The following is a 20856-nucleotide window of genomic DNA, read 5'->3' as shown; positions in this document are numbered from 1 at the left end:
GCAGGCTGTGAGTGCACAAGGAGCTGAGAGTGGATGCAGCCAGGACAGCTGGATCCAACTGACCAGAGGGATATTCCAGACCACACCATAAGGTGTCATGCCCAGCATACAAAGCTGAAGGAAGATGGGAGGAAGCTAGGGACATTTGCAGTGATGGCCTTGTGTTCCCACTGTTCCATTTTTACTCTTACAATTTGCTCCCCATCCTTATGTAAGAACAATGAGTGAGCAGTTGTCTGGTGCTTAGCTGTTGCCTGGGGTTAAAACATACATGTATATTTTCATGACCTGGGACACATTTCCAGGCCCTTCATCCTTGATTTTCACCTGACCTCTGAATGAAGAAGATGAATTTCAGTCACATCAGTAAGTGGTCAAAAAACACATCTGAACTGCTCTGGTTCAGCTTGTGGTCCTAGCAGGATCCTCCTGCTACCTCTGCAGCCCTGCTGTGAAAGCAAGCCTGGGGCTGTACCTTTGCTCTCTCCTCTTCTTGGTGGGGGGACGGAGAGGTTTGGCAGCTGTCGACATCTGGGCATCTCTCTAAACTTTCCTTCCCCCTGAACTGGGTGTGACTGTGGGGTCTGTCTCTGATCAGTGAAGAAATAAAGGGAAGCTTTGTGGCACTCTGAGACTCAGGCAGAAGCCCAGATCTGTGATCTAATTCCCTGGTTGTTTATGCTCTTCCTGGGCTTGGACACCATCTAGCCCTGCACCTGGAGCCCACTGGCCTCTGTCATCTAAAAGGTGAAGAGTTTCCTCCTCAAGGTTACACACAGCTTGGGGCTGCCAAGGCTGGCCCTTACCAAGCAGCTCAACCTTGGGCAGCAGTGTCCTGCCTTGCAGGATTTTCTCATTCCTTGCTGCCACCAGTGATGCCTTTTTCATCAATTCCTCCTTCTGTTTCACCCCTTTTAGGGAGCCCCCCCAGTCTTGGTACTAGCTGTACTCGGGCTGTGCAGGCTCGGCCCGCTCGGGGCTGCCGACAGGGCCAGGTGGCCCAGCCCAGCGCTGCTGCTCGGCAGGGCCGCTCGGGGCCGGCCGCCGCCTCTGGGCTCGTCGCCCTGGCCCAGCGCTGCCCCGTGGTGGCAGGCAGGGACGGAGCCCCCCGCCTTCTCCCTGAGCCGCGGCAATGGCGTCACGGGCCCCCCCTCCCCGCTTCCCCGAGCCACGGCCATGGCGGCACGCGACCGCCACGCGACCGCCACGCGACCGCCACGCGACGTCCCCCGACGCCAGACCGCACCCCCTCCCCACGCGGGCCTCCCCAAGGCGAGCCCGCCCCCACGCAACCCCCCCCGCCCCCACGCAAGCCCCTCCCACACGACCGCCACGCGAAACCCCCCCCACGCTAACCCCCCCCAAGCGAGACTACCCCACGTGAGCTTCCCCCCCCACGCAACCCCCCCGCTCCACCCGAGCCCCTCCCACGCGAACCCCCCTCCCCACGCGAGCTCCCCGCCGAACGCGAGCCCCCCACGCGTGTTTTTTCCACGCGAGTTTTTTCCACGCGAGTGTTTTTTCCACGCATGCATTATGGGTAGGCGGGGCCGCAATGCATTATGGGTAGGCGGGGCCGCAATGCATTATGGGTAGGGGGCCGTCGCAATGCATTATGGGTAGGGGGCCGCCGCAATGCATTATGGGTAGGCGGGGCCGCAATGCATTATGGGTAGGGGGCCGCCGCAATGCATTATGGGTCGGCGGGGCCGCAATGCATTATGGGTAGGGGGGCCGCCGCAATGCATTATGGGTAGGCGGGGCCGCAATGCATTATGGGTAGGCGGGACCGCAATGCATTATGGGTAGGGGGCCGCCGCAATGCATTATGGGTAGGCGGGGCCGCAATGCATTATGGGTAGGGGGCCGCCGCAATGCATTATGGGTAGGCGGGGCTGCAATGCATTATGGGTAGGGGGCCGCCGCAATGCATTATGGGTAGGCGGGGCCGCAATGCATTATGGGTAGGGGGCCGCCGCAATGCATTATGGGTAGGCGGGGCCGCAATGCATTATGGGTAGGGGGCCGCCGCAATGCATTATGGGTAGGCGGGGCCGCAATGCATTATGGGTAGGGGGCCGCCGCAATGCATTATGGGTAGGGGGGCCGCAATGCATTATGGGTAGGGGGCCGCCGCAATGCATTATGGGTAGGCGGGGCCGCAATGCATTATGGGTAGGGGGCCGCCGCAATGCATTATGGGTAGGGGGGGGCCGCCGCAATGCATTATGGGTAGGGGGCCGCCGCAATGCATTATGGGTAGGCGGGGCCGCAATGCATTATGGGTAGGCGGGGCCGCAATGCATTATGGGTAGGCGGGGCCGCAATGCATTATGGGTAGGCGGGGCCGCCGCAATGCATTATGGGTAGGGGGGCCGCCGCAATGCATTATGGGTAGGCGGGGCCGCAATGCATTATGGGTAGGGGGCCGCCGCAATGCATTATGGGTAGGCGGGGCCGCAATGCATTATGGGTAGGGGGCCGCCGCAATGCATTATGGGTAGGCGGGGCCGCAATGCATTATGGGTAGGCGGGGCCGCAATGCATTATGGGTAGGGGGCCGCCGCAATGCATTATGGGTAGGGGGGGCCGCCGCAATGCATTATGGGTAGGGGGCCGCCGCAATGCATTATGGGTAGGCGGGGCCGCAATGCATTATGGGTAGGGGGCCGCCGCAATGCATTATGGGTAGGCGGGGCCGCAATGCATTATGGGTAGGGGGCCGCCGCAATGCATTATGGGTGGGGGGGCCGCCGCAATGCATTATGGGTAGGCGGGGCCGCAATGCATTATGGGTAGGGGGGCCGCCGCAATGCATTATGGGTAGGGGGCCGCCGCAATGCATTATGGGTAGGCAGGGCCGCCGCAATGCATTATGGGTAGGCGGGGTCGCAATGCATTATGGGTAGGCGGGGCCGCAATGCATTATGGGTAGGCGGGGCCGCAATGCATTATGGGTAGGGGGCCGCCGCAATGCATTATGGGTCGGCGGGGCCGCAATGCATTATGGGTAGGGGGGGCCGCCGCAATGCATTATGGGTAGGCGGGGCCGCAATGCATTATGGGTAGGCGGGACCGCAATGCATTATGGGTAGGGGGCCGCCGCAATGCATTATGGGTAGGGGGCCGCCGCAATGCATTATGGGTAGGCGGGGCCGCAATGCATTATGGGTAGGGGGCCGCCGCAATGCATTATGGGTAGGCGGGGCCGCAATGCATTATGGGTAGGGGGCCGCCGCAATGCATTATGGGTAGGCGGGGCCGCAATGCATTATGGGTAGGGGGCCGCCGCAATGCATTATGGGTAGGCGGGGCCGCAATGCATTATGGGTTGGGGGCCGCCGCAATGCATTATGGGTAGGCGGGGCCGCAATGCATTATGGGTAGGGGGCCGCCGCAATGCATTATGGGTAGGGGGGCCGCAATGCATTATGGGTAGGGGGCCGCCGCAATGCATTATGGGTAGGCGGGGCCGCAATGCATTATGGGTAGGGGGCCGCCGCAATGCATTATGGGTAGGGGGGGGCCGCCGCAATGCATTATGGGTAGGGGGCCGCCGCAATGCATTATGGGTAGGCGGGGCCGCAATGCATTATGGGTAGGCGGGGCCGCAATGCATTATGGGTAGGCGGGGCCGCAATGCATTATGGGTAGGCGGGGCCGCCGCAATGCATTATGGGTAGGGGGGCCGCCGCAATGCATTATGGGTAGGCGGGGCCGCAATGCATTATGGGTAGGGGGCCGCCGCAATGCATTATGGGTAGGCGGGGCCGCAATGCATTATGGGTAGGGGGCCGCCGCAATGCATTATGGGTAGGCGGGGCCGCAATGCATTATGGGTCGGGGGCCGCCGCAATGCATTATGGGTAGGCGGGGCCGCAATGCATTATGGGTAGGCGGGGCCGCAATGCATTATGGGTAGGGGGCCGCCGCAATGCATTATGGGTAGGCGGGGCCGCAATGCATTATGGGTAGGGGGCCGCCGCAATGCATTATGGGTAGGGGGGGGGCCGCCGCAATGCATTATGGGTAGGCGGGGCCGCAATGCATTATGGGTAGGGGGGCCGCCGCAATGCATTATGGGTAGGGGGCCGCCGCAATGCATTATGGGTAGGCAGGGCCGCCGCAATGCATTATGGGTAGGCGGGGCCGCAATGCATTATGGGTAGGGGGCCGCCGCAATGCATTATGGGTAGGGGGCCGCCGCAATGCATTATGGGTAGGCGGGGCCGCAATGCATTATGGGTAGGGGGGGCCGCCGCAATGCATTATGGGTAGGCGGGGCCGCAATGCATTATGGGTAGGGGGCCGCCGCAATGCATTATGGGTAGGCGGGGCCGCAATGCATTATGGGTAGGGGGCCGCCGCAATGCATTATGGGTAGGCGGGGCCGCAATGCATTATGGGTAGGGGGCCGCCGCAATGCATTATGGGTAGGCGGGGCCGCAATGCATTATGGGTAGGGGGCCGCCGCAATGCATTATGGGTAGGCGGGGCCGCAATGCATTATGGGTAGGGGGCCGCCGCAATGAATTATGGGTAGGCGGGGCCGCAATGCATTATGGGTAGGGGGCCGCCGCAATGCATTATGGGTAGGGGGGCCGCAATGCATTATGGGTAGGGGGCCGCCGCAATGCATTATGGGTAGGCGGGGCCGCAATGCATTATGGGTAGGGGGCCGCCGCAATGCATTATGGGTAGGGGGGGCCGCCGCAATGCATTATGGGTAGGGGGCCGCCGCAATGCATTATGGGTAGGCGGGGCCGCAATGCATTATGGGTAGGCGGGGCCGCAATGCATTATGGGTAGGCGGGGCCGCAATGCATTATGGGTAGGCGGGGCCGCCGCAATGCATTATGGGTAGGGGGGCCGCCGCAATGCATTATGGGTAGGCGGGGCCGCAATGCATTATGGGTAGGGGGCCGCCGCAATGCATTATGGGTAGGCGGGGCCGCAATGCATTATGGGTAGGCGGGGCCGCAATGCATTATGGGTAGGGGGCCGCCGCAATGCATTATGGGTAGGCGGGGCCGCAATGCATTATGGGTAGGGGGCCGCCGCAATGCATTATGGGTAGGGGGCCGCCGCAATGCATTATGGGTAGGCGGGGCCGCAATGCATTATGGGTAGGGGGGCCGCCGCAATGCATTATGGGTAGGGGGCCGCCGCAATGCATTATGGGTAGGCAGGGCCGCCGCAATGCATTATGGGTAGGCGGGGCCGCAATGCATTATGGGTAGGGGGCCGCCGCAATGCATTATGGGTAGGGGGCCGCCGCAATGCATTATGGGTAGGCGGGGCCGCAATGCATTATGGGTAGGGGGGGCCGCCGCAATGCATTATGGGTAGGCGGGGCCGCAATGCATTATGGGTAGGGGGCCGCCGCAATGCATTATGGGTAGGCGGGGCCGCAATGCATTATGGGTAGGGGGCCGCCGCAATGCATTATGGGTAGGCGGGGCCGCAATGCATTATGGGTAGGGGGCCGCCGCAATGCATTATGGGTAGGCGGGGCCGCAATGCATTATGGGTAGGGGGCCGCCGCAATGCATTATGGGTAGGCGGGGCCGCAATGCATTATGGGTAGGGGGCCGCCGCAATGCATTATGGGTCGGGGGGGCCGCAATGCATTATGGGTAGGGGGCCGCCGCAATGCATTATGGGTAGGGGGGCCGCAATGCATTATGGGTAGGGGGCCGCCGCAATGCATTATGGGTAGGCGGGGCCGCAATGCATTATGGGTAGGGGGCCGCCGCAATGCATTATGGGTAGGGGGGGCCGCCGCAATGCATTATGGGTAGGGGGGCCGCCGCAATGCATTATGGGTAGGCGGGGCCGCAATGCATTATGGGTAGGCGGGGCCGCAATGCATTATGGGTAGGCGGGGCCGCAATGCATTATGGGTAGGCGGGGCCGCCGCAATGCATTATGGGTAGGGGGGCCGCCGCAATGCATTATGGGTAGGCGGGGCCGCAATGCATTATGGGTAGGGGGCCGCCGCAATGCATTATGGGTAGGCGGGGCCGCAATGCATTATGGGTAGGGGGCCGCCGCAATGCATTATGGGTAGGCGGGGCCGCAATGCATTATGGGTAGGGGGCCGCCGCAATGCATTATGGGTAGGCGGGGCCGCAATGCATTATGGGTAGGCGGGGCCGCAATGCATTATGGGTAGGCGGGGCCGCAATGCATTATGGGTAGGCGGGGCCGCCGCAATGCATTATGGGTAGGGGGGCCGCCGCAATGCATTATGGGTAGGCGGGGCCGCAATGCATTATGGGTAGGGGCCGCCGCAATGCATTATGGGTAGGCGGGGCCGCAATGCATTATGGGTAGGGGGCCGCCGCAATGCATTATGGGTAGGCGGGGCCGCAATGCATTATGGGTAGGGGGCCGCCGCAATGCATTATGGGTAGGCGGGGCCGCAATGCATTATGGGTAGGCGGGGCCGCAATGCATTATGGGTAGGGGGCCGCCGCAATGCATTATGGGTAGGCGGGGCCGCAATGCATTATGGGTAGGGGGCCGCCGCAATGCATTATGGGTAGGGGGCCGCCGCAATGCATTATGGGTAGGCGGGGCCGCAATGCATTATGGGTAGGGGGGCCGCCGCAATGCATTATGGGTAGGGGGCCGCCGCAATGCATTATGGGTAGGCAGGGCCGCCGCAATGCATTATGGGTAGGCGGGGTCGCAATGCATTATGGGTAGGCGGGGCCGCAATGCATTATGGGTAGGCGGGGCCGCAATGCATTATGGGTAGGGGGCCGCCGCAATGCATTATGGGTAGGGGGCCGCCGCAATGCATTATGGGTAGGCGGGGCCGCAATGCATTATGGGTAGGGGGGGCCGCCGCAATGCATTATGGGTAGGCGGGGCCGCAATGCATTATGGGTAGGGGGCCGCCGCAATGCATTATGGGTAGGCGGGGCCGCAATGCATTATGGGTAGGGGGCCGCCGCAATGCATTATGGGTAGGCGGGGCCGCAATGCATTATGGGTAGGGGGCCGCCGCAATGCATTATGGGTAGGCGGGGCCGCCGCAATGCATTATGGGTAGGCGGGACCGCAATGCATTATGGGTAGGGGGGCCGCCGCAATGCATTATGGGTAGGGGGCCGCCGCAATGCATTATGGGTAGGCGGGGCTGCAATGCATTATGGGTAGGGGGGCCGCCGCAATGCATTATGGGTAGGCGGGGCCGCAATGCATTATGGGTAGGCGGGGCCGAAATGCATTATGGGTAGGGGGCCGCCGCAATGCATTATGGTTAGGCGGGGCCGCAATGCATTATGGGTAGGGGGCCGCCGCAATGCATTATGGGTAGGGGGCCGCCGCAATGCATTGTGGGTCGGCGGGGCCGCAATGCATTATGGGTAGGCAGGGCCGCAATGCATTATGGGTAGGCGGGGTCGCAATGCATTATGGGTAGGCGGGGCCGCAATGCATTATGGGTAGGCGGGGCCGCAATGCATTATGGGTAGGGGGCCGCCGCAATGCATTATGGGTAGGGGGCCGCCGCAATGCATTATGGGTAGGCGGGGCCGCAATGCATTATGGGTAGGGGGGGCCGCCGCAATGCATTATGGGTAGGCGGGGCCGCAATGCATTATGGGTAGGGGGCCGCCGCAATGCATTATGGGTAGGCGGGGCCGCAATGCATTATGGGTAGGCGGGGCCGCAATGCATTATGGGTAGGCGGGGCCGCCGCAATGCATTATGGGTAGGCGGGACCGCAATGCATTATGGGTAGGGGGGCCGCAATGCATTATGGGTAGGGGGCCGCCGCAATGCATTATGGGTAGGCGGGGCCGCAATGCATTATGGGTAGGCGGGGCCGCAATGCATTATGGGTAGGCGGGGCCGCCGCAATGCATTATGGGTAGGCGGGACCGCAATGCATTATGGGTAGGGGGGCCGCCGCAATGCATTATGGGTAGGGGGCCGCCGCAATGCATTATGGGTAGGCGGGGCCGCAATGCATTATGGGTAGGCGGGGCCGCAATGCATTATGGGTAGGGGGGCCGCCGCAATGCATTATGGGTAGGCGGGGTCGCAATGCATTATGGGTAGGGGGCCGCCGCAATGCATTATGGGTAGGCGGGGCCGCAATGCATTATGGGTAGGCGGGGCCGCAATGCATTATGGGTAGGGGCCCGCCGCAATGCATTATGGGTAGGCGGGGCCGCAATGCATTATGGGTAGGGGCCCGCCGCAATGCATTATGGGTAGGCGGGGCTGCAATGCATTATGGGTAGGGGGCCGCCGCAATGCATTATGGGTAGGCGGGGCCGCAATGCATTATGGGTAGGCGGGGCCGCAATGCATTATGGGTAGGGGGCCGCCGCAATGCATTATGGGTAGGGGGGCCGCCGCAATGCATTATGGGTAGGCGGGGCCGCAATGCATTATGGGTAGGGGGGGGCCGCCGCAATGCATTATGGGTAGGCGGGGCCGCAATGCATTATGGGTAGGGGGCCGCCGCAATGCATTATGGGTAGGCGGGGCCGCAGTTTGTGGGGAATAAACTGGGGGTCCCAGTGGGGCCTCTGGGCCGCCCTTTCTCAAAATTTGAGCAGTTTTGAGCAGGGGGGACATTTCAAGGGGCGACCTCAAAACTGCCCCGCTGAAGAGGGGCAGGGTTCCATTTTTGGGGAGGGGGGTATCCTGTTTTTGGGAGTAGTCTCTATTTTGGAAGGTTCCATTTTCAGGACGGGGCGCGTTTTTGGAAGGTCCCATTTTTTGGGCGGAGACCTCATTTTGAGGAGGGGTCGCATTTTTTGGAAAGTCCCGTTTTTTGGAAGGAGCCCCCATTTTTGGGGAGGGTGTCCCGGCCATGTCCGAGCCCTTCAGCCACTTCATGCATGCCCTGGTGCGGGTGCTGCCCCCTGTGGGTTCTGGGGGGGATCGTGCCTGTTTTCCCCCCACCCTGTGACCCGCCCTGTCCACACCCCAAGCTCAGGCGGCTCTGTGGATCCGCGGGGTCTCTGTGGATTCTGTGGGAGGGTTGTGCCCGCTGTCCCCCCCCCCACCCCATGACCCCTTTGTTCCCCTCCCTAGCTCCCGGGGTTCTGGAGGATCACTGCGGGTTCTGGAGAAGTTGTGCCCGCTGTCCCACCCGCCCCCCCTGGGATCCCCCTGCCCCCCTCCCCAGCTCGTGGGGCTCTCTGTGGATCTGCGGGGAGGGGGCTCTAACCTGGTGTCCTCCCCCCCCGCCATGACCCCCCCCAACCCCTTGCCCCCTCCCCAGCTCGTGGGGCTCCGGGAGGTGCTGGAGCAGCTCCAGCTCTGCGTGCTGTCGGTCACGGACGAGGGGGCGGCGCTGGACGGGAGTGACGTTCTGTTCACCGGTGACGGACGAGGGGGCGGCGCTGGACGGGGGTGACGTTCTGTTCACCAGTGAGTCTGGCGGGCAACCAGGACCCCGGGACCCTCCTGGGACCCCTTCCCGGTCCCTCCGGGGGTCCCAACCGCCCCCTGCCCCCCAGAGTCCAGGAATTCTTTGTGGGAATCTCGCCCTGGACCAACCTGCGAGGGGCCGAGGCCATGGCCGACGCCTTCAGGATGAGACCCCCGGGGGGCTCAGATCCCCTGGGGGGTTTGGGGGGCTCTGGGTGGGATTTGGAGGGAATATCAGAGGGAATTTGGGGGTTCAGACCTGCAGAGGGTTTGGGGGGATCTTGGGGAAAATTCGGGGGGCTTTGGAGGTTTTTGGGGGGAATTTGGGGGCAATTTGCGGGGGCTTTGGGGGGTTAAGGGGGCTCTGGGTGGTTCAGACCCTTGAAAATTTTGGGGTTCAAACACCTGGGGGGTTTGGGAGAAATTTGGAGGGGCTTTGGGGCGATCTTAGGGGAAGTTGGGGGGGCTCTGTGGGGAAATCTGGGGGAATTTGGAAGGTTTGGGGGGACTTTGAGGGAGCTCTGGGTGGGTCAGACCCCCAAGAAATTCTGGGGTTCAGAGCCCAGGGGGGTTTGGGGGAATTTGGGGGCAATTTTGGGGGGCTTTGGGGGAAAAATTTGGGGCACTTTGTGGGGAGTCTTTTTTGAGGGTTTTTTGGGGGGGGTTTCTCAGTGTCTGCAGTGGTTCCAGGGAGGTTTCTGGGGGTCCTGAACCCACCCCACGCCCCCTCCCCAAGACTTCACGGTGTCCATGCTGCAGCCACGGCGCGCCCACCAGGCCCTCAGGGTGGGGAGGGGGCTTCAGGGGGAAAAATCCCAATTTGGGGTGGGGGCTTAAGGGGGGAAGGAAATCTCAATTTGGGGAGGGGGGAGGGGAGGGGGAGACCCCCCCCAAGGGGGCCCCAAAAAACTCAATGAGGCCTCAAAAACTCAATGAGATCCCTAAAGGGATCCCAAAATTCGGTGAGAGCCCAAAAACCTCTGAGACCCCAAAATCCCAGTGGACCCCAGAACGGCCCCCTAAAAACCGGGTGAGAGCCCCAAAAAACCAAGTGAGACCCCCAAACTGCTCCCAAAACCCCCCTGAGACCAACAAAGGGCCCCCCAAAACTCAATGAGACCCTTGAAGGGACCCCCAAAATTCGGTGAGGCCTGGAAAAACCCAGTGAGACCCCAGAAGGGCCCCCCAAAAACCCCCCTGAGACCCTCAAAAACCTCCTGAGACCCCCAAAATTCCCCTGAGATTGCCCCAAGGGGTCCCCCAAAAACTCAATGAGATCCCCAAGCAGGCCCCGAAAAGTCAATGAGAGCCCAAAAACCTCTGAGACCCCAGAAGGGCCCCAAAAACTCAGACACCCCCAAGCAGCCCCCCAAAAACCTGGTGAGACCACAAAAATCCTAGTGAGAGCATCAAAAAACCTGGTGAGAACCCCAAAAAATCCACTGAGACCCCTGAAAAAATGCTGCAATACCCAAAAACACACTGAGACCCCTGAGCAGCCCCCAAAAACTCAATGAGGCCCCCAAAACCCACTGGGATCCACAAAAGCCCAGTGGGACCCCTGAACGGCCCCCAAAAAAAACCCAGTGAGACCCCTAAAAAACCAGGTGGGACCCCCAAAAACACACTGAGACCCCCCCCAAGGGGCCCCCAAAAAACTCAATGAGACCCCTGAAGAGATCCCAAAATTCGGTGAGAGCCCAAAAACCTCTGAGACCCCAGAACGGCCCCCAAAAAACCTGGTGAGGCCCCAAAAATACCAGTGAGACCCCCAAACTGCTCCCAAAACCCCCCTGAGACCCCCAAAGGGCTCCAAAAATCTCAATGAGACCCTTGAAGGAACCCACAAAATTCAGTGAGGCCCGAAAAAACCCAGTGAGACCCCAGAACTGTCCCCCAAAACACCCCCTGAGACCCTCAAAAACCTCCTGAGACCCCCAAAATTCCCCTGAGACCCCCCAAGGGGACCCCAAAAACTTAATGAGACCCCCGAGCAGGCCCCAAAAGTGAGTGAGAACTCAAAAACTTCCGAGACCCCAGAAGGGCCCCAAAAACTCAGTGAGACCCCAGAAACCCGGTGAGACCCCCAAAAAACCGCTGCAATACCCAAAAACACACTGAGACCCCTGAGCAGCCCCCAAAAACTCACTGAGACCCCCGGAGACCCCCCAAAACCCCCCTGAGCCCCCCACCCCTCACCATGTGCGGGTGCTTCTCGGGGTCCATGACGCTGATGTCCGTCAGTTTGATGTTCAGGTATTGCGGAGGGGGCAAGGGAGAGGTCAGAGGGGTCTGAAAACCCCCCAGGACCCCCCCAGACCACCCTGGGACACCCCCACTCACCTGATCCACTGAGTGCAGCGTCCCACAAATGCTGGGGAGAGATACGGGGGGATTTGGGGAGGAGTCTCAGGGGGTTCCGGGGGGTCCCAGGGGGTTTTGGGGGGGTGGTCATGGGTGGGGCTTGGGGGGGTTCTGGTGGTCCCTCTGAATTTGGGGAGGGGTCCCTGTGAATTTGGGGAGAGGGAACACGGGGGGTCAGAGACTCCCAGAGACCCCCCCAGACCCAAAAAACTTCCACAGGGACCCTCAAAAACCCCCCTGAAATCCCCAGACCCCATAGAGCTCCCCAGAGACCCCAGACCCCTCTGGAGCTCCTGCAGGGCCCTGGGCCAGACCTGGTGGGGCACGGGAGGTCAGAGACCTGTCCTGAAACCCCCCAAACCCCCATTACCCCCCCAAATCCCCTCTGTACCCCCCAAAACCCCTCTCTACCCCTCCATAACCCCCAGAAACCCTTCTTTCCCCTCCAAAACCCCCCTCTGTACCCCCCATAACCTCCCCAAATCCCCCATAACCCCCCTGTACCCCCCCAACAACCCCCCCAAACCCCTCAGGGACCCCCAAATCCCCCCCAAACCCCCTCTCCAGGTGGGGGTCCCAGGTCAGGAGGTGTGGGGTGGTCCGGGGAGAAGCGGGCGGCGATCAGGACACGGGCAGGGATGTCAGCGGAGTGGGGGGAGGCAGCAGCAGCACCGGGGGGTGGTCATGGCTGGGGGGGGAAATGGGGGTCATTGGGAGGGTCCTGGGGTGGGATTTGGGGGTCCTGAGTGGTCACAGCTTCAGCCAGAGCCTGAGGTTGTGGCTGTTACGATGGGCACCTGGGTTAGGAAGAGACAAAGTTACACGGCGTGTCTGTGAGCGAGGTGGGTGTGCTCATGTGCTGTGAGATGTGCAAATCCATCTGCTGCACTTGTGAAAAGTCTCAAAGGCTCACAAATGGACATTTTACACCGCACTGCCTTTGAACCAACCCCACCCACTCCAAGGTAACGCCTAACTGGATAGCCTGCTCACCCTCCCTCTCCTGGTCACAGTCCTCCCTTTACTCGCCTGAAGCTTCAACCTCAGACATATTTAACACAGGTCAGATGCCTTTTGTCATACAACAAAGGTGCTGAAAAAAATCTCAGGTGTCATACTTTACTCAACCTGAAATTTCAGGAACCAATATTCCACCAAAAAAAAAAAAAAAAAAAAGAAAAAACACAAAAAAACCCGAAGAACAACTAAAAATTACAAAAGCATCTTATCACCTATGAACACACAACCCAAAACTATGAACTTAAATGTTCACTGTATTTAATGCCATTTTCTTCACACAATCGTCAAAGCCTCTGCTTTAGATGCCCAAAAGCATCTACTGAAAAACAAACTGAGATAAGGTGAAACACCCTCTTCATTGAAATGAGAGGAGAACCCTTATCCCAGCTGATTCCCAGAGAGGGAAGGGAGGCCCTTAGCAAAGGCTGTGGTTAATATACCCCTATATATATAAATATATATATATATGGGACCGCCTCTCGTTTGCACGAGGTATAAAAGGCCTCAGAATAGCTGCAGCTGTTTGGCTCCTCAGACTTGAATTCGAGGTGAGGAAATTCAACAAGAGAAAGGTGAGTCATTTTTCAATGCAAACAATTTTATAGGAAATGCACATGCTTTCCTTTTTGCAACAAGTGCGTTCAGAAAAAGGGGTAAAAATTGCATCAGAAATAAAACTTTGTGTTTCGGCAGCGTAGCTAGATAATGCAGAGCATTTGTTAGGTGGCAAAATTAGTCCTTAGTCAATGCAAAAACTTACTACACATGTAACTAACTAGGATGGACAAGAACAGGAATGAGAAGAATGGTATAAGTGTCACAGAGACCTCTATTCAGGGCTATCTATGTTTAAAAAAAAAAACCACGAAAAAGAGTAAATTCTCTGTGAAGTAATTCTCACCCACCCACACATGTCCATCCTGGGCAGCACCTGAAAACAATGTGGGAAAATGAGAGTGTTTTCTGTCAGAAAATTAGTAACTATAATAATAATAATAATCAGAACTTCTGGAGAAATTTAGTAGCATCACTTCCATATGATAAGCACAGGCCCTGCCCATCCTTCCGGCCCAGGTGAAAACAGGAGGGAGAACTACAGGAAAACCAGAGTCCCCGATTTGAATGTATTTCCTAAAGACTCTACTGCATTGGATGCTCTTTGTGTTCTTTTAGAAAATGGATTGCTGCTGAAAACGTCCCAGGCCCAATTTTATCAGCCACAGCCAGGACCGGGTGAGCTACAGCTGCAGAGGCAGGGAGATGCAGGAACTCAGCACCCCAAAGGTAAGAGCAGGGGAAGCGGGGTTTTTCTGCTTAACCTGTATTTCAGTTCTGCTTCCCTTCACGGCTCCTATTCTGCCAAGGTCAGTTGTATTTTCAGAAGCCTGTGTCCCCTGTAGCCAAGGCTGGAAATCCTCACTTAGGATTTCCACATCACATCTGGATTTGCCAGGAAGCGTGCACACGCCGATGCGCATTTCTGTGATAGGTCACGCAGAAATCAAGCCAGAAAAAACCCAAACCAAACAACAGCCCACAAAACAGAGAGCTTAGTGCGGCTTCATCTTCATGTTCTGCCCAGGGATGGAGAGAAAGGGGGAAAACTGTTCTTCCAGTTCTGCACCGAGCAGTTTGAAAGAGCCAGCACTGCCCTCAGCTGCAGCTGTGCAGTCTCTCCCTCCTCCCCGCAGCCTTGCCCCGTGTCCTGCTTTGGAGGACAGGTTAAGGGGGTCTCAGGCAAAGATAGGCGTTAAGCAATAACAGTTCTTCACTAAGATATCTACACGACATCCAAACCACCACCAGCTATGACAATTAGCGACAGAACAGAGCAGCAGAACGATTCCAGCCCCCCTCGGCCCCAGGCGCCGTCTCCGCGCTCTCGGTCCCGGCGGGTCCCCCCGCAGCTGCGGAGGGCAGGACAAGGGCCCAGGTGGGAGAGGGATGGAGGAGGGACCCCCTGCTTACCTGTGGCTCAAAGGGGTGTCCGGAGGTGGCAGGCTGCTCGGGGCACAGCGGCAGGGCGGCGGCGAACGTGGCTCCCCGCTCGGGGATGGCCGGGGGTCAGAGCCCCGCGCACCTTCCTGCCCGAGCACCGAGCGAGAGAGAGACAGAGAGCGTGTCCCGGAGCACACAGAGCTTCCCCGTCCTGCCCCCAGCCCGCCCCTGCTCTCAGGTGTCCTCCCCGCCTCTCCTTGTGTCATTAAGCACCGTCCTAGGGTGTAGCCAACGACTTTCTTAACATTACAATGGGGACAAGGGCACAGAGAATGGCAGAGGACACCCAGCCCCAGGAGCCTGACTGCTGAGCGTCTGGAGGCGCTCCAAAAGAATCACACCCAGCACCCAGCCCCTGCCATGCCAAAGCTCGCAGGTAAAGGAGCAGAGGAGTGGCACAGAGGGGTCCAAAAGTGCCTAAGAGAGGTTCAAGTTCACTGTGTTTGGCAGGGTTATTTGAAACTGTGATATATGTTGTTATAATTCGTGTTCATATATAAGAACGTTGTATAAAATAAAGAAATAAAGTAAGAGAATCTTTCAGCCACTGCCAGCACCTGGAGCCATAGACAAAGGTCTTAATTAGCATATCAACAAACCTAGCTCAACGATCGACCCTGAAACCACTCCAAACCGATCAGGAACGATCATCGCTAAAGAACGTGTCAAGTACCAGAGATCAGGCAGCCGGGAGTTCCCCCCACACCAATGCCAGCTCCCGTAAATTCTTTCCACTGGGAAAAATTACATTCCAAAGCTTCGGTTCCCCGTACGCGAGAATCAGCCCTCCCAAGGAAAATTACACATCATCAGGATTGATCGACGCGCAGGAAGGACCTTTGTCCAGGTTTAATCTGAATATGAGAAACCCCAGCAGAAAAGCGCTGTAATTACCTTACCATCGTGGGTGGAAAATTTCCAGTCATTATCAATTCTGACCTGAATGGGCCTTTAGAGCAACAATCAATGCCACATTTACTAAACGAGCAGGAACATCCCCCTGATGCTACATTAAGCATTTATAAAATACAACAATCACTTAAATGATTAAGTTATGATTCCATAGCTTTTTCTGCATTGTCTCGGTGTAATAGACATAATTGCAGGATATTGTATGTGATAATTTACCATTATTAAAAAAAAAAAAAGATATTTTTATTACCAAGCTGGCCAACTGAAGAATTAAAAAAATCTTCTCCAGTTCTTCTCCAAATCCTGGGATCTTATTAAGAAATGTTATGCTTAATATTTTTAATTCTTTTGATATGCTAACGTACTTTGATTTCTGTTGTTTTTTTACTAAATTGCTGAGGATGTATTTGAGTCACACTTTTAAGCTTGTTTCTGCACTCTTAAAGCATAGATCTTATTTTTTAGTGGCTTCTGGGATTCTCCAAAAATTCACATTACCCAAGGAGATGGAGTTTCTTTTAGGAAGCCCTAAATTCAGTAATAATCATAATAAAATGCTAAGTAGTGGGGACTCGGGAGTATTTCACATGCTGTTGCAGCTCTTTTTACCCTAACCCTGCTAACAGCTCTGTCTATGAGCACTGCAACTCCAGTGAGAGCTTCAAATATAAATTCAGGCCCCAGATTGGGCATTAACTCTAATTTAGACTCTGACTATAATTTACAGACATCACTCTCCACCAGCTTTTTCTGCAGGGCTGTAGTGAAAACACTGAGAATTTTGGGTGAAGATTTTTTTGAGATAAGTGACTTTTGTTAAGTTCCACATCACCATCAGAACGTTTACTAAATGCTTTAAGGTATAATTAATTTTGAGGGGTTTAAATTCAACTTGCTAGAAAACACATTTCATCTATAACTATGGATATTTATTGTCACAAAAAGCTTTGAAGAGTCATTAATCTCACACTTGAATCACTCCCAGCACAAGCTGTGCTCCCAAACTCAGACTGAGAACACTGGAAGTTGTTTCCTAGAGGGGCTTAATCCCCAAATTCATCTCCTGTGGGTGATTGGGAATAATTGCAAAGTTGTTCTTGGTGTAGTTTGGAATCAGAGGATGTTAAATCACCTCTCCAGCAGAAAATGAAACAAAGGGACAGGAATGTAAAGCATATTAAAATGTAGCCTGTTCCCCGATTACAGGTGCAGTCCTCAACACAAGGAGTTGGCAAAAACAACACCAGCCTCCTCTTGATCAGTCATTCACTGAACAGATCATTGCTCTACCAAAAATACAACCCCGAAATATGCCATTTGGCCAGTTTCTTATTTAACTTTTCTTCCCATTTGCCTGCTGCTGCATCCCCTTCCTGACTGTCCTCAGGGGGAAAGCCAAAATCTTCCCTGTGTGAAATTCCAAGGCTCCTTTCCATCCCTCAGCTCCCTTCTCTCTCCACACTGGTTGAGAAAAGAAGTTGTCAATGCCTAAGCAGCCAATGCACTCCCTCATCCCCACCGACATCCTCGAATGAAGTGGAAAATCCAAATTTTCCCGATATTGCAGGGAGAAGAGGCACTGGATGGTGCTGTAACATCCCCTTCTGCAGGTTTTCTCTGGCACAATTATTCAGCTGAGTTCGGTGAGCTTCTGTTTTTAGAGGATTCACTGCAAACAGTGGAAAAGTTTGATCTACAACGCTATCCTTTTAAATGAGGAGTTTTGTGTCTCTGCTGCTTTGACCAGGCTGTTTAAAAAGGAGTATGGGTAGTCTAATTAAACTGGTAAAAGTTCTGTGTACTTCTGCCATTGATTTCTGCCCTACCAGTACATTGGCTTATTATCCACCCAAACCTGCTATTCCAGGCACAACCAAACAATTTTTCCAAGTATTCTGAAAGAAAAAGTGACTCCCCACCTTTAGACAATTTACTAAACAATGACAGTAGAAAGCAGCTATAGGACAAAAAGAAAATCTATACTCTAGATGTGAAAAAAAAAAAAGTTACAAAAAATCCATGGAGCCACTTCCTCACCAACAGCCCCAGCACCGAAGACACTTGTCATGTCCACATGGCCATGGCAATTCCTGGCTTTCCCAGGGACCAGTTGGACTTACTGCTCCCTTTGTCAGCACTTTGTTGCACAAATCTGGGAGATGAGTTACCTGCCAGACCCCAGCAAACAGGAAGAAATTCCTTCTCCAGCTGCACGAGCAGCCCAGCTGAGCTGCCAGCTCTGCACACCCCCCGTTACCAGCTGTGCCATCCCAAAACACATCAGCAGAGCTGGCCATGTCCACACCAAATGTACCCTAAGAGGACACAAACCACGGAGCAAGGTGACTCCAAAAGCATCTCTTCCAGATTTAAATTCTGGGTCCATGGGCATAGCAGCTATTTGCATGCCCTGCACCACTAAGTGTATTAATTTGATGAAACAAGGTATCAAGCATGGTAGGAAGATGACTCCAGCTACTGAGCACAGGATAAAGAATACAATTTTTTTCCACTATGCTCCCGAGAATAACTGTTCTCACCAAGATGCCTGGAGAATGGAATTTCACTTTTGAATTGGGACATGTGCCACCCTTTTTATTTCTGCAGCAAGATCCCTTATAGTTTTTCTATAATCAATTTCAACACAACTTCCTGTTCTAAGGCTATTTGTTCTATTTCGCTTTCAGGATCCATGCCTTCCTTGTTTCTGGAGAAACAAAAAGTGTTATTGAATTGGGCACAAACCCGTTTGTCATTTTCTTCAAGTAGGTCGATGATGATTGGTTTACCGTCCGAGATTAATCCATTCTCAAACTTAAGATTTTTGCCCAATACATTTTTCCTTCTATGACACACATATTTAATCGGGTATTGTCATAACATAACTCATTCACCTGAAAATAAGCTACATATACCGACTTTTGTTTTCCCCCTACCCACACCGAGCGATTGGCATTTCTCTTCTGGATATTGTGAGCAAATGTCTATGACTGCCCTTTGTCATGTCTTGCCTTGAGATCATAGCATATCATTTTCTTTCCCCATTTACACCTCACATACTGAGTGCCGTTAAATGTTCAGTACTCCTGCTTTTCTTTACGGGTGCAGTTGGCCAGGACAGAGCGAGTCGGGGTGCTAATTAGTGGGCATCCCCCACACTCATTGTTACGGCTTTGTGCCGCAGAGCTCCTAGAATTCCTTGGGTATGGGTTAATCGGTTAATGCATACCTCTCTGCCTCTGCCTACGCCCACTAGTTTGCTGCTAGCGGCGAGGGAAACCATCTTCTTGGCAGCAGAGGTATTCTTTAGGGGACCAACGCAAAGTCCGAGCTGCATATCGTCTCTTAAAAACATCCCACCTCGATAATTTTATCGTGTCCGTCCAACAAGGTACTTTATTTGTTCTCTGGCACTCTACTCTTAAAATTTCAGCCCTGCAATTTAGTTTCCCACTAACCCCGTGTTGATATAAGAGAACCCACTCTACAGAATCTAATTCAGCAATATTCAACTCAGCGGCAAGTACTAGAATTCCGTCAGTCAAAGACAGCTCTTTTCAAAACACTTAGTACAGAGCCCTTTAGGTCAGATCTCGCGTACACAATGTGTAACCTAAACTTCACAACAGATTTGGCACTTGAAACGAACAAAAGGAAAACATCTGCATCCAGAAGCTATTCACCTTATCTGATCTAGGCTGATCGTCGGCTTGTTCGGGGCAATTTTATCTTGAGGGGAGGAAGCCACTTTGCACTTGGGTGTTTCTGGTTTTCACTCTGGAGGCCTGTGTCCAGCCTTTTTTCTGCTGTCCGGACTGCTGTGTCTGTGGTCAAAACGACAAGAAAAGGACTTTCCCAGTGAGGAGAGAGAGAAACCTCTTTCCAGGTTTTAATGAAGACCCGATCTCCCGGCTGTATTTTGTGTATGGCGAACCCCAAAGGAGCATTTTGTGTGACAATTTCTTGTTTTCGCAATTTTTGTAAATTTTTATTTATTGTTATCAAGTAGGGTTGTATTTGTCCATCTTCTATTTTTGGATGTCCCACTGGCATCCCATGGTCATAAGGCATCTCGTGTAACATTTTAAAAGGAGATAGCCCTGTCTCAGAGTAAGGCATCGTCCCAATATTTGATAATGCTAAGGGGAGATATTTTGGCCAGGACATTTTTGTTTATATCATTAATTTTGATAGTTGAGCTAGTCTACTAGTACCAGCAAGAATTTATACCTCCCAACCTTTGGTAACTCAGTGAAATCCACTTGGATTCTTTCAAATAGACGATAGGCTATAGGGCAACTACCCCAAATTACCTGTCGTGTCCTGGCTTTGTGAACCTTTTAGCATATCAGGCACCCCTGTACTTCCTGTTTAGCTAATTCATAAATCCCCTTACACCCGAAGAATTTCAGAAATTGTTCTGCCAGAGCCTGTGATCCCCAATGTGTTTGCAAATGTAGTCTCTAGAATTTTTCTGGTGCAATCCTTAGATATTAATTCCCTCTCATCTAGTAATTTCTACTTACCTTCTTCTAATGTACTTCCTATCTTTTTTTTTCCCTTCAATCTCTTTTTGGGAGGGACAAGGGGGATATCCCTGAGTCCCCCCTTCTCCGAGTTCTGGGGTACTTACCGTTAGTAGTGCTGCATTTTTTGTTTCTTTATCTGCTGAATTGTTTCTTCTAATCCGAAATTGTATTCCTGTTTGATGTCTCTGCACATGCACGACCGAGCTTGCTAAAGGTTCTGGGGCGTCCTGAGGGGGTTCAGAGGGTCCTGAGGGAGTCTGGAGATGTCCTGAGGGGGTTCAGAGAGGGTCTGGGGGGTCCTGAGGGGGTCTGGGGGGCTCAGAGGGACCTGGGGGGGTCCTGAGGGGGTCCTGGGGGGACTCTGACGGGGTTCAGGGGAGCTCTGGGGGGGTCCTGAGGGGGTTCAGAAGGATTTTGGGGGGCCCTGAGGGGTCCTGAGGAGGTTCAGAGGGGTCTGGGGGGGGCCTCTCCTCATTTACACAAGTGAGGGTTTCTCTCTGGCTGAGCTAAATTTTGGCTCCAAGCATGGCATTTACACTACTGGGAATAATATCCAAGAAGTCACGACCGACAGGAAACTTCTAATTGACTGTGATGTGATTCATTGGGAGGCTCACACTCTCTGAGTTAAAAC

The sequence above is a fragment of the Catharus ustulatus genome, chromosome 2, assembly GCF_009819885.2.
Source record: "Catharus ustulatus isolate bCatUst1 chromosome 2, bCatUst1.pri.v2, whole genome shotgun sequence".
In the NCBI taxonomy this organism is placed as follows: domain Eukaryota; kingdom Metazoa; phylum Chordata; class Aves; order Passeriformes; family Turdidae; genus Catharus; species Catharus ustulatus.
The sequence above is the reverse complement of the archived record's forward strand: the minus strand, read 5'-3'. Positions refer to the sequence as shown.